The following is a 13,134-nucleotide window of genomic DNA, read 5'->3' on the forward strand; positions in this document are numbered from 1 at the left end:
GGTTTTAGTCACCCCCACTCCCCCGGCTCATACGTGCTGTCCACAAGGCTCCCATGCAGCCGCCATCCTTCTTTCCAGAGAAGAGAGGGCGAATGGGGCAACACCCTTTCTCCTCCGGCAGACTTGATGGCCTGGATTAACGCATGGTCCGTTCACTTCTCTGCTCCGAGCTTCTGGGTTCTGCATTAAGTCCTTGTGCTTCTGGGGCCGTGGCCGTGCTGGAGAGCCGCTCGCGGGGGGCAACTGGTGACCTCGGTAGGGCGTGAAGGACGGACCGGGACACCCCCCTTCCCATGAGGTTTTAGTTGCCCCCACACCCCCGGCTCATACCTGCTGTCCACAAGGCTCCCATGTGGTCGCCATCTTTCTTTCCAGAGGGATTAGGGCGGAAGGGACCAACACCCTTTCCCCTCCGGGCAGACATGATGGCCTGGATTAACGCATAGTCCTTTCACTTTTCTGCTCCAAGCTGCTGGTTGTGCATTAAGTTCTTGTGCTTCTGGGGCCGTGGCCGTGTTCCAAAGTTAACTATGATTTTCAGAGAGAAACGTTGGGTCTTTTACTTCCCATGGATAACTTTGTGCATAGAGAGATGTCGCGCGGCCGCGTAAGCGGCCGCGCGGTTTTGAGGAAAAGTCCAAGTTCCCGCATACTCGAGCTGTGGTTGTAGAGGCTTCTGGTCACCGGGGTTCCATCTGGGGGAGGCGGGATGCGGTACCTACCCCATCTGGGGCTTCCCGATGATCTCGGCTCTTTTTGGAACCTGTTTTTTTTTTTTTCCTTCGGGATCTGTGGATCCCGCCCTCCATGTTGTTCTTCTCTTCGGCTGAATGCTGTCAATATGGCGCTGGGGGGTGGGCTGTGGGCGTGACTTCCGGAATCTGAGGTTACCTGGGAGTTGCAGTCCCGGCAGATTTGAGGAAAAGTCCAAGTTCCCGCATACTCGAGCTGTGGTTGTAGAGGCTTCTGGTCACCGGGGTTCCATCTGGGGGAGGCGGGATGCGGTACCTACCCCATCTGGGGCTTCCCGATGATCTCGGCTCTTTTTGGAACCTGTTTTTTTTTTTCCTTCGGGATCTGTGGATCCCGCCCTCCATGTTGTTCTTCTCTTCGGCTGAATGCTGTCAATATGGCGCTGGGGGGTGGGCTGTGGGCGTGACTTCCGGAATCTGAGGTTACCTGGGAGTTGCAGTCCCGGCAGATTTGAGGAAAAGTCCAAGTTCCCGCATACTCGAGCTGTGGTTGTAGAGGCTTCTGGTCACCGGGGTTCCATCTGGGGGAGGCGGGATGCGGTACCTACCCCATCTGGGGCTTCCCGATGATCTCGGCTCTTTTTGGAACCTGTTTTTTTTTTTTCCTTCGGGATCTGTGGATCCCGCCCTCCATGTTGTTCTTCTCTTCGGCTGAATGCTGTCAATATGGCGCTGGGGGGTGGGCTGTGGGCGTGACTTCCGGAATCTGAGGTTACCTGGGAGTTGCAGTCCCGGCAGATTTGAGGAAAAGTCCAAGTTCCCGCATACTCGAGCTGTGGTTGTAGAGGCTTCTGGTCACCGGGGTTCCATCTGGGGGAGGCGGGATGCGGTACCTACCCCATCTGGGGCTTCCCGATGATCTCGGCTCTTTTTGGAACCTGTTTTTTTTTTTTCCTTCGGGATCTGTGGATCCCGCCCTCCATGTTGTTCTTCTCTTCGGCTGAATGCTGTCAATATGGCGCTGGGGGGTGGGCTGTGGGCGTGACTTCCGGAATCTGAGGTTACCTGGGAGTTGCAGTCCCGGCAGATTTGAGGAAAAGTCCAAGTTCCCGCATACTCGAGCTGTGGTTGTAGAGGCTTCTGGTCACCGGGGTTCCATCTGGGGGAGGCGGGATGCGGTACCTACCCCATCTGGGGCTTCCCGATGATCTCGGCTCTTTTTGGAACCTGTTTTTTTTTTTTCCTTTGGGATCTGTGGATCCCGCCCTCCATGTTGTTCTTCTCTTCGGCTGAATGCTGTCAATATGGCGCTGGGGGGTGGGCTGTGGGCGTGACTTCCGGAATCTGAGGTTACCTGGGAGTTGCAGTCCCGGCAGATTTGAGGAAAAGTCCAAGTTCCCGCATACTCGAGCTGTGGTTGTAGAGGCTTCTGGTCACCGGGGTTCCATCTGGGGGAGGCGGGATGCGGTACCTACCCCATCTGGGGCTTCCCGATGATCTCGGCTCTTTTTGGAACCTGTTTTTTTTTTTTCCTTCGGGATCTGTGGATCCCGCCCTCCATGTTGTTCTTCTCTTCGGCTGAATGCTGTCAATATGGCGCTGGGGGGTGGGCTGTGGGGGTGACTTCCGGAATCTGAGGTTACCTGGGAGTTGCAGTCCCGGCAGATTTGAGGAAAAGTCCAAGTTCCCGCATACTCGAGCTGTGGTTGTAGAGGCTTCTGGTCACCGGGGTTCCATCTGGGGGAGGCGGGATGCGGTACCTACCCCATCTGGGGCTTCCCGATGATCTTGGCTCTTTTTGGAACCTGTTTTTTTTTTTTCCTTCGGGATCTGTGGAACCCGCCCTCCATGTTGTTCTTCTCTTCGGCTGAATGCTGTCAATATGGCGCTGGGGGGTGGGCTGTGGGCGTGACTTCCGGAATCTGAGGTTACCTGGGAGTTGCAGTCCCGGCAGATTTGAGGAAAAGTCCAAGTTCCCGCATACTCGAGCTGTGGTTGTAGAGGCTTCTGGTCACCGGGGTTCCACCTGGGGGAGGCGGGATGCGGTACCTACCCCATCTGGGGCTTCCCGATGATCTCGGCTCTTTTTGGAACCTGTTTTTTTTTTTTTCCTTCGGGATCTGTGGATCCCGCCCTCCATGTTGTTCTTCTCTTCGGCTGAATGCTGTCAATATGGCGCTGGGGGGTGGGCTGTGGGCGTGACTTCCGGAATCTGAGGTTACCTGGGAGTTGCAGTCCCGGCAGATTTGAGGAAAAGTCCAAGTTCCCGCATACTCGAGCTGTGGTTGTAGAGGCTTCTGGTCACCGGGGTTCCATCTGGGGGAGGCGGGATGCGGTACCTACCCCATCTGGGGCTTCCCGATGATCTCGGCTCTTTTTGGAACCTGTTTTTTTTTTTTTCCTTCGGGATCTGTGGATCCCGCCCTCCATGTTGTTCTTCTCTTCGGCTGAATGCTGTCAATATGGCGCTGGGGGGTGGGCTGTGGGCGTGACTTCCGGAATCTGAGGTTACCTGGGAGTTGCAGTCCCGGCAGATTTGAGGAAAAGTCCAAGTTCCCGCATACTCGAGCTGTGGTTGTAGAGGCTTCTGGTCACCGGGGTTCCATCTGGGGGAGGCGGGATGCGGTACCTACCCCATCTGGGGCTTCCCGATGATCTCGGCTCTTTTTGGAACCTGTTTTTTTTTTTCCTTCGGGATCTGTGGATCCCGCCCTCCATGTTGTTCTTCTCTTCGGCTGAATGCTGTCAATATGGCGCTGGGGGGTGGGCTGTGGGCGTGACTTCCGGAATCTGAGGTTACCTGGGAGTTGCAGTCCCGGCAGATTTGAGGAAAAGTCCAAGTTCCCGCATACTCGAGCTGTGGTTGTAGAGGCTTCTGGTCACCGGGGTTCCATCTGGGGGAGGCGGGATGCGGTACCTACCCCATCTGGGGCTTCCCGATGATCTCGGCTCTTTTTGGAACCTGTTTTTTTTTTTTCCTTTGGGATCTGTGGATCCCGCCCTCCATGTTGTTCTTCTCTTCGGCTGAATGCTGTCAATATGGCGCTGGGGGGTGGGCTGTGGGCGTGACTTCCGGAATCTGAGGTTACCTGGGAGTTGCAGTCCCGGCAGATTTGAGGAAAAGTCCAAGTTCCCGCATACTCGAGCTGTGGTTGTAGAGGCTTCTGGTCACCGGGGTTCCATCTGGGGGAGGCGGGATGCGGTACCTACCCCATCTGGGGCTTCCCGATGATCTCGGCTCTTTTTGGAACCTGTTTTTTTTTTTTCCTTCGGGATCTGTTGATCCCGCCCTCCATGTTGTTCTTCTCTTCGGCTGAATGCTGTCAATATGGCGCTGGGGGGTGGGCTGTGGGCGTGACTTCCGGAATCTGAGGTTACCTGGGAGTTGCAGTCCCGGCAGATTTGAGGAAAAGTCCAAGTTCCCGCATACTCGAGCTGTGGTTGTAGAGGCTTCTGGTCACCGGGGTTCCATCTGGGGGAGGCGGGATGCGGTACCTACCCCATCTGGGGCTTCCCGATGATCTTGGCTCTTTTTGGAACCTGTTTTTTTTTTTTCCTTCGGGATCTGTGGAACCCGCCCTCCATGTTGTTCTTCTCTTCGGCTGAATGCTGTCAATATGGCGCTGGGGGGTGGGCTGTGGGCGTGACTTCCGGAATCTGAGGTTACCTGGGAGTTGCAGTCCCGGCAGATTTGAGGAAAAGTCCAAGTTCCCGCATACTCGAGCTGTGGTTGTAGAGGCTTCTGGTCACCGGGGTTCCATCTGGGGGAGGCGGGATGCGGTACCTACCCCATCTGGGGCTTCCCGATGATCTCGGCTCTTTTTGGAACCTGTTTTTTTTTTTTCCTTCGGGATCTGTGGATCCCGCCCTCCATGTTGTTCTTCTCTTCGGCTGAGTGCTGTCAATATGGCGCTGGGGGGTGGGCTGTGGGCGTGACTTCCGGAATCTGAGGTTACCTGGGAGTTGCAGTCCCGGCAGATTTGAGGAAAAGTCCAAGTTCCCGCATACTCGAGCTGTGGTTGTAGAGGCTTCTGGTCACCGGGGTTCCATCTGGGGGAGGCGGGATGCGGTACCTACCCCATCTGGGGCTTCCCGATGGTCTCGGCTCTTTTTGGAACCTGTTTTTTTTTTTTCCTTCGGGATCTGTGGATCCCGCCCTCCATGTTGTTCTTCTCTTCGGCTGAATGCTGTCAATATGGCGCTGGGGGGTGGGCTGTGGGCGTGACTTCCGGAATCTGAGGTTACCTGGGAGTTGCAGTCCCGGCAGATTTGAGGAAAAGTCCAAGTTCCCGCATACTCGAGCTGTGGTTGTAGAGGCTTCTGGTCACCGGGGTTCCATCTGGGGGAGGCGGGATGCGGTACCTACCCCATCTGGGGCTTCCCGATGATCTCGGCTCTTTTTGGAACCTGTTCTTTTTTTTTCCTTCGGGATCTGTGGATCCCGCCCTCCATGTTGTTCTTCTCTTCGGCTGAATGCTGTCAATATGGCGCTGGGGGGTGGGCTGTGGGCGTGACTTCCGGAATCTGAGGTTACCTGGGAGTTGCAGTCCCGGCAGATTTGAGGAAAAGTCCAAGTTCCCGCATACTCGAGCTGTGGTTGTAGAGGCTTCTGGTCACCGGGGTTCCATCTGGGGGAGGCGGGATGCGGTACCTACCCCATCTGGGGCTTCCCGATGATCTCGGCTCTTTTTGGAACCTGTTTTTTTTTTTTCCTTCGGGATCTGTGGATCCCGCCCTCCATGTTGTTCTTCTCTTCGGCTGAATGCTGTCAATATGGCGCTGGGGGGTGGGCTGTGGGCGTGACTTCCGGAATCTGAGGTTACCTGGGAGTTGCAGTCCCGGCAGATTTGAGGAAAAGTCCAAGTTCCCGCATACTCGAGCTGTGGTTGTAGAGGCTTCTGGTCACCGGGGTTCCATCTGGGGGAGGCGGGATGCGGTACCTACCCCATCTGGGGCTTCCCGATGATCTCGGCTCTTTTTGGAACCTGTTTTTTTTTTTTCCTTCGGGATCTGTGGAACCCGCCCTCCATGTTGTTCTTCTCTTCGGCTGAATGCTGTCAATATGGCGCTGGGGGGTGGGCTGTGGGCGTGACTTCCGGAATCTGAGGTTACCTGGGAGTTGCAGTCCCGGCAGATTTGAGGAAAAGTCCAAGTTCCCGCATACTCGAGCTGTGGTTGTAGAGGCTTCTGGTCACCGGGGTTCCATCTGGGGGAGGCGGGATGCGGTACCTACCCCATCTGGGGCTTCCCGATGATCTCGGCTCTTTTTGGAACCTGTTTTTTTTTTTTCCTTCGGGATCTGTGGATCCCGCCCTCCATGTTGTTCTTCTCTTCGGCTGAGTGCTGTCAATATGGCGCTGGGGGGTGGGCTGTGGGCGTGACTTCTGGAATCTGAGGTTACCTGGGAGTTGCAGTCCCGGCAGATTTGAGGAAAAGTCCAAGTTCCCGCATACTCGAGCTGTGGTTGTAGAGGCTTCTGGTCACCGGGGTTCCATCTGGGGGAGGCGGGATGCGGTACCTACCCCATCTGGGGCTTCCCGATGATCTCGGCTCTTTTTGGAACCTGTTTTTTTTTTTTCCTTCGGGATCTGTGGATCCCGCCCTCCATGTTGTTCTTCTCTTCGGCTGAATGCTGTCAATATGGCGCTGGGGGGTGGGCTGTGGGCGTGACTTCCGGAATCTGAGGTTACCTGGGAGTTGCAGTCCCGGCAGATTTGAGGAAAAGTCCAAGTTCCCGCATACTCGAGCTGTGGTTGTAGAGGCTTCTGGTCACCGGGGTTCCATCTGGGGGAGGCGGGATGCGGTACCTACCCCATCTGGGGCTTCCCGATGATCTCGGCTCTTTTTGGAACCTGTTTTTTTTTTTTTCCTTCGGGATCTGTGGATCCCGCCCTCCATGTTGTTCTTCTCTTCGGCTGAATGCTGTCAATATGGCGCTGGGGGGTGGGCTGTGGGCGTGACTTCCGGAATCTGAGGTTACCTGGGAGTTGCAGTCCCGGCAGATTTGAGGAAAAGTCCAAGTTCCCGCATACTCGAGCTGTGGTTGTAGAGGCTTCTGGTCACCGGGGTTCCATCTGGGGGAGGCGGGATGCGGTACCTACCCCATCTGGGGCTTCCCGATGATCTCGGCTCTTTTTGGAACCTGTTTTTTTTTTTTCCTTCGGGATCTGTGGATCCCGCCCTCCATGTTGTTCTTCTCTTCGGCTGAATGCTGTCAATATGGCGCTGGGGGGTGGGCTGTGGGCGTGACTTCCGGAATCTGAGGTTACCTGGGAGTTGCAGTCCCGGCAGATTTGAGGAAAAGTCCAAGTTCCCGCATACTCGAGCTGTGGTTGTAGAGGCTTCTGGTCACCGGGGTTCCATCTGGGGGAGGCGGGATGCGGTACCTACCCCATCTGGGGCTTCCCGATGATCTCGGCTCTTTTTGGAACCTGTTTTTTTTTTTTCCTTCGGGATCTGTGGATCCCGCCCTCCATGTTGTTCTTCTCTTCGGCTGAATGCTGTCAATATGGCGCTGGGGGGTGGGCTGTGGGCGTGACTTCCGGAATCTGAGGTTACCTGGGAGTTGCAGTCCCGGCAGATTTGAGGAAAAGTCCAAGTTCCCGCATACTCGAGCTGTGGTTGTAGAGGCTTCTGGTCACCGGGGTTCCATCTGGGGGAGGTGGGATGCGGTACCTACCCCATCTGGGGCTTCCTGATGATCTCGGCTCTTTTTGCAACCTGTTTTTTTTTTTTTTCTCCTTCGGGATCTGTGGATCCTGCCCTCCATGTTGTTCTTCTCTTCCTGATTTTTTTTTTTTTCAAACAAAGCACCTGCATCCTCATTTGTTTGGAAACTTTTAAGTTAAGAATCCCACATTGAGGACTGGAGAGATAGTACAGTGGGTAGGGAACTTGCTTTGTACCCAGAGTTGACCCAGGTTTGATCCCCAGCACCTCATATGTTCCCCAAAGCCAACCGGAAATGATCCCTGAATGTAAACCCTGAGCTCCACTAGGTATGACTCCCAAAAAAGCAAAATACAAAGAAGGAAAATAAAGAATCCCACATTGGTGGTAAGAGAACAATAGAAGAGACTTCCATGGTTCCTTCTTCCTCACTGAATTTTATGCCCTATGCAAGCATGTGTGTGTGTGTGTGTGTGCAATCTGCTACATCTTACTTTTTTTTGGTGGGGGGGAGGGTGGAGTTGGACTACACCCAGCTTTAATTAGCACTTGCTCTGGACTCTGTGCTCAAGAATTACTCCTGGTGGTGTTGGGAGTGGTGAGTTGGGAGGGACCATATGTGAGAATAAAGGAGAGTCAGTTGCATGCAAGGTAAGCCCCTTACGCACTGCACAAAATCCACTCCATCTTGCTGAACTCAAAACAACTTGGCTTCACCTTTAGCATTACGGCATGTGAACTTGCAAAGATACTTCAAATTATTGCCGTTTCACAGTGCCTTAGTTGTCTCCTGTCTGAGTGGAGATATGAAGAGGAGAGCTTGTTTGTAGCCTGTTTGAGAGGATTGGATGAAGTCAGCTTTTAAAGCACTTAGTCTGGCATTTGGCAATGGATCTGGGTTCAGCAAATATGAGGTGACTTCAGAATTACAGAGAGTTAGAGCCGTAGCAGAGGCCTGTGTAACATCTCCCTGTTGATTGTATTGATTGTCTGCTTTTAGCTTTCCTGCCAAATGTTTTAAATGAAAAGAAGTGAGTTATGGAGGCAGATTGTCTTCAGAGCAGCACGAAGGGAATAAAAGCTTTTGTGTGTGAGTGCTATTAGCGATAACAGGCGAACAGCTGACTCGAAGAATGGAGCCTGAGCCAGGAAAGGAGGTCTGGGCTGGGGCGGGGCTGCCCACGTTATCCCGCACTGTTTGGTTGGATCTCAGATCTCAGAAGCTGTTTTGTCTCCTCTCTGCCCCTTCCCTCTTCTGATATTTGGCCTGAGACATCCCTTCTGCCAGGTGGCAGTTTCCACCTCTAGTTTATTACCTTGTGCCAGGTGGTATTTCCCCCTCTGTAGTTCATTAATCTATATGAACTTTTTAAATAGATAGTTGTTTTATTATTATTATTACTATTATTATTATTTGCTTTTTGGGTCACACCCAGTAATGCACAAGGGTTACTCCTGGCTCTGCACTCAGGAATTACTACTGGCAGTGCTCGGGGGACCATATGGGATGCTGGGAACTGAACCTGGGTCAGCCATATGCAAGGCAAATGCCCTACCTGCTGTACTATGGCTCTAGACCCCTAATTTTTTTTTAATAGAGGCCATTGGTGTTGTGGTGCTTGGATTAATGACCACTGCATCAGGTCACCCATGCCAGGGGTTTCAGAGTTAACCCTCTGGAATAGTGACTGGTGCAGTGACTGAAATGGAACTCAGTAGCTCATGCATGCTGTCCATGGGCTCTCCCACTGGGATCAAAGCCTTGTGTGTGCAGGGCTATTAGCTTTGACCCCAGTTCATGCCTTATTTTAGGCTGGTAACTTGACCACAACCAATGAACAAATATTGATATTTGATTATTTCAACATTATAGCATGATTAATTCAACATTAGACATATTTTTATTCTAATTTTATTTTTATTTATTCACTGTCACTGTCCTCCCATTGTTCGTTGATTTGATCAAGTGGGCCCAGTAGCATCTCCATTGTGAGATTTGTTGTTACTGTGTTTGGCATATCGAATCTTTATTAATTTTTAAAAAAGTTTAAGCACTGTAATTCACAATACTGTTACTGTTACTGTTTTATGTGCATAATGTTTCAACTCCACAGTGGAATCCTACTTGGCTATAAGAAATTTCCTTTTGATTAGAAGTCCCCTCTCTGAGCAGGACCCACTCCATTGGTTGTCCTGTCTCCTCAGATGCCACTGGACTGTGACTGTTTCTTAGGCTTCCCGGCTTTCCAAGACCTTAGCAATTTTGAGGAGCAGCATTGCCATTTTGTGGATGGTTTCTTTGCTGTTGTTTTTCTTTTGGGTCACACCCAGCATTCTTGGGAGTTACTCCCATCCCTGCCCTCAGGAATTACTCCTGCCAGGCTCAGGAGCCATATGGAATCTCAGGGATCAAACCTGGATTGGCAGCATGTAAGGCAAGTGCCCTACCCACTATACCATTACTCTGACCCCTCTCAATCTCTTTCTTCCTGGCATCTGTCTAATGTTTTCCTCATGGTTAGACTGGTGTGAGGGGTTTTGTGAAAGTTACACCACAGAGGAAAAGAGTCACTTTCATTACATCGTTAACAGAGGATTCCATACTTATTTGCCCTGTGGTTCTCTTGTATCTTCAGAACCAAATCATTGCACCTTAAATCTGCCTTCTTTCATGGAACAAACAGAAAGCACCGACAATTGCACTCAAGGCTTCTGATTGCCTCCACCCTACCCCTCCATTGATCTGGCTCCTACTCTTCCCAGGGTGGGGGGTGTGGTTCACTTTGGGAAATACAGAGAAGAGGAAAGAGGTCTTGCTCTCTTCAACACTGGCTTTGGCTGAGGGCATGGTCGCCACTCTGGTTTTTCAGTTCTAAGTTATTTCTTTCCATTTGGCCCTCTTTGGAAGGGAGAAACTGAGAGGAAACCACAGGGGAATGGGCAAAGCAGCTTTTGCCATAAGATAGCAGCTTTCAATAGGAACAGTGATATTTGCGATATTTGCTTTCAAAAGTGTATTATTAGAAGCCATTGTTGTGTTAAATCCTCCCTGGAGCACACACTATAGCCATGAAACAAAGGTCTGAGGAGCTCGCAGATAGCCAGGAGTTTAGTCTCAAATGCAAGCAGGTCTCTGCTTGTCTGCCTTCAGACCCAGAAGAGATTTTTCAGTGCTTTCCTCTGGACAGTCTTATATATTCTCAAAGACTAGGTTGGATTCTCACGAGGTGCCTGTGTGGGTTCTAAGTGCCAATGGCCTCTCCCCAAACCCGTGGAACCCAGGGAGAACTTCTCAATTCCAGGATGCTGAGTCTTCTTGCTCCAGTTCTCTGATCCCACTTTAGGCATCTATAAGGCAGAGTTCCTTCCTCCAGCCAGACTGGCTGTTCACGGTCCTACATCCTGCAAGCACACACTTTCTAACAGTGTCCTCTTTTGTCAGCCTCCATCTTTCTCAGATTTCCGGTGCTCTTTTGCAGTAAAGACTATTGGTTAGCTTTTCTTGGGAAATAGATACACTAGTCGCTTTTTGATCCAGAATGTTTTCTTCTACTTTATACCGAACTTCCCTCAAGTGAAGAGAGGTTTTTCTTCTCTAGTGAAAAACGAGGATGTGAATATCTGTGAAGACAAAATCTTCACCCTTTTCAAATGGCTCTCTGATTATCTTTTTTTTATTGTGCAATACCCTCGAGTTACACGCAGAATTTGAATTTCAGGAAATGAGTGCTACAAGCAGTCAATTTACACAGATGCATGCGTAGCTGCCTTATGCAGTCTCTGATGAAGCAATGCCTCCTCCGCCTCCCATTCTCGTTCATCCTCTCTGCCAGGTTTATGACCTTTCACAACCTCCAATCACACAGAGGCAAACACACTTTGGGGGTTTGTCATACAGTGCTGGGAATAAACTGAGAGTATTGTGCCTGCTGGGGTGTACTTTACTATCTGTGCTACCTCCCGGCCTCTCACTGAATTTTTATTATAAAATGTGAGTTGTTGATAATCATGGAGATGGCCAGGCAGAAAGCCAGGCAGAAAAACTGTTATGTTCTGGGACTAGACCCTGCTCCTCAGAGCAGCCCTAGTTCTCTACAACTACATGGCAGCACTCCTTCCTTCTGGGAAGACAGATGGCTACCATGAATGAAACCACATCTCTAAAGCACGACATGGTCCAGCACTGCAGGGACGGATGCTGCAGAGATGTATCAATTATTGCTATGATCCACAATTTTATTAGAGATCAGATGGTTAAAAACCAAAAGGCACACTTAAGAAAAATTAATTAAGATACTATGATTTCACAATTTTTTTTTTTGCTTTTTGGGTCACACCCAGCAATGCACAGGGGTTATTCCTGGCTCTGCACTCAGGAATTACTCCTGGCGGTGCTCAGAGGACCATATGGGATGCTGGGAATCGAACCCGGGTTGGCCACGTGCAAGGCAAAGGCCCTACCTGCTGTGCTATCGCTCCAGCCCCTGATTTCACAATATTCTTAATGACGATTTTCTGGGCATATAATACTAAAACCACATCCATCAGTGATGGGCACACCTCTCTCCCCTAAGCATCCCAATGTCCCTTCTTTTCAAACCATTGCTCTCCCACACCAGACTCAGTTTTGTGGACCATTTGTCCTTTTGTGTTGCATTCATCCCTTTGTTTCTTTATGTTTAAGTCCCACACATGAGAGAGGCTCTACATCTATCCCTCTTCCTCTGACTGGCTGACTTCACTCAGCATGATATCCTCTAGTTCCATCCATATCATGCAACATTTTATGATGTTGTTTTTTTCTTATAGCTGCATAACATTCTATTGTGTATATATATCACAACTTCTTGATCTATTTATCCAGTAGTTGGCATTTGGATTGTTTCCATATATTGGCTATTGTACTAAGTGCAGCAATGAACATAAATGTGCATATAACTTTTCAGATTCATGTTTTTGTGTCCTTTGAGGGGTGATGTCAAGGTAGATGTCAAGAAGTGGTCTTGCTGGGTCATCTAAAAGTTCTATTCCTATTTTTTAAGCGATCTTCCATAGTTCTTCCCACAGAGACTGAATCAGATGATATTCCCACAAACACTGGAAGAGTGTTTCTTTCTCACCACACCCCCACCAACACCAGCTATTTCCAGGCACACTTCTGGAAATAATAAGATGCCTTACTTGAGACTAAATGGGTCATGGTAAGGGTACTTAATTAATAACTATAACTTTCTCTTGAAAATTCAGTTCATTTTAGTGCTCAAGTCATTCTTACTTGCTATCTGACCTGGGATATTGCAATGGGGCAGCATTTATTCAACATTTCCCAGAAAAATAATAAGACATGTAAATGAGTGAAGCTCTCTGTCGAGAAAAAGGCCACAGATCTTGCAGAGTCGTGCTGGGAAGTCAGGACTGCCTAGCCCAAACTGCCCTTAATTGCTATAGCTACATGAAGTGAGAGCTCCAGTTTCTAGGGAAATTAATGTTTAATGATAAGCAAAGTACTTGAAAGAGTAGTTGAGGATGAGATAAATACTCCATGGAGGCAAGCTTCACCAAAGCTCTCTTTCTTCCCCCTTCCCCCCAAGGTTTTGCTTTTATTTCTGAGAGTTGCACTGAAGCCAGATGAAATGGTTTGTGATATCTATACTCACCCTTACCTGCTTCCTCTTTCATTTCTAAACTTTGTCATCATTGATTAAATCAGTGATTAAATCACCCAAGAATAGTAGAGATAAGGGCCAGGAGGTCTGCTCCATGGCTTGGAGAC

This window comes from Sorex fumeus, unplaced genomic scaffold (genome assembly GCF_029834395.1).
Source record: "Sorex fumeus unplaced genomic scaffold, SorFum_2.1 ptg000051l, whole genome shotgun sequence".
Taxonomy (NCBI): domain Eukaryota; kingdom Metazoa; phylum Chordata; class Mammalia; order Eulipotyphla; family Soricidae; genus Sorex; species Sorex fumeus.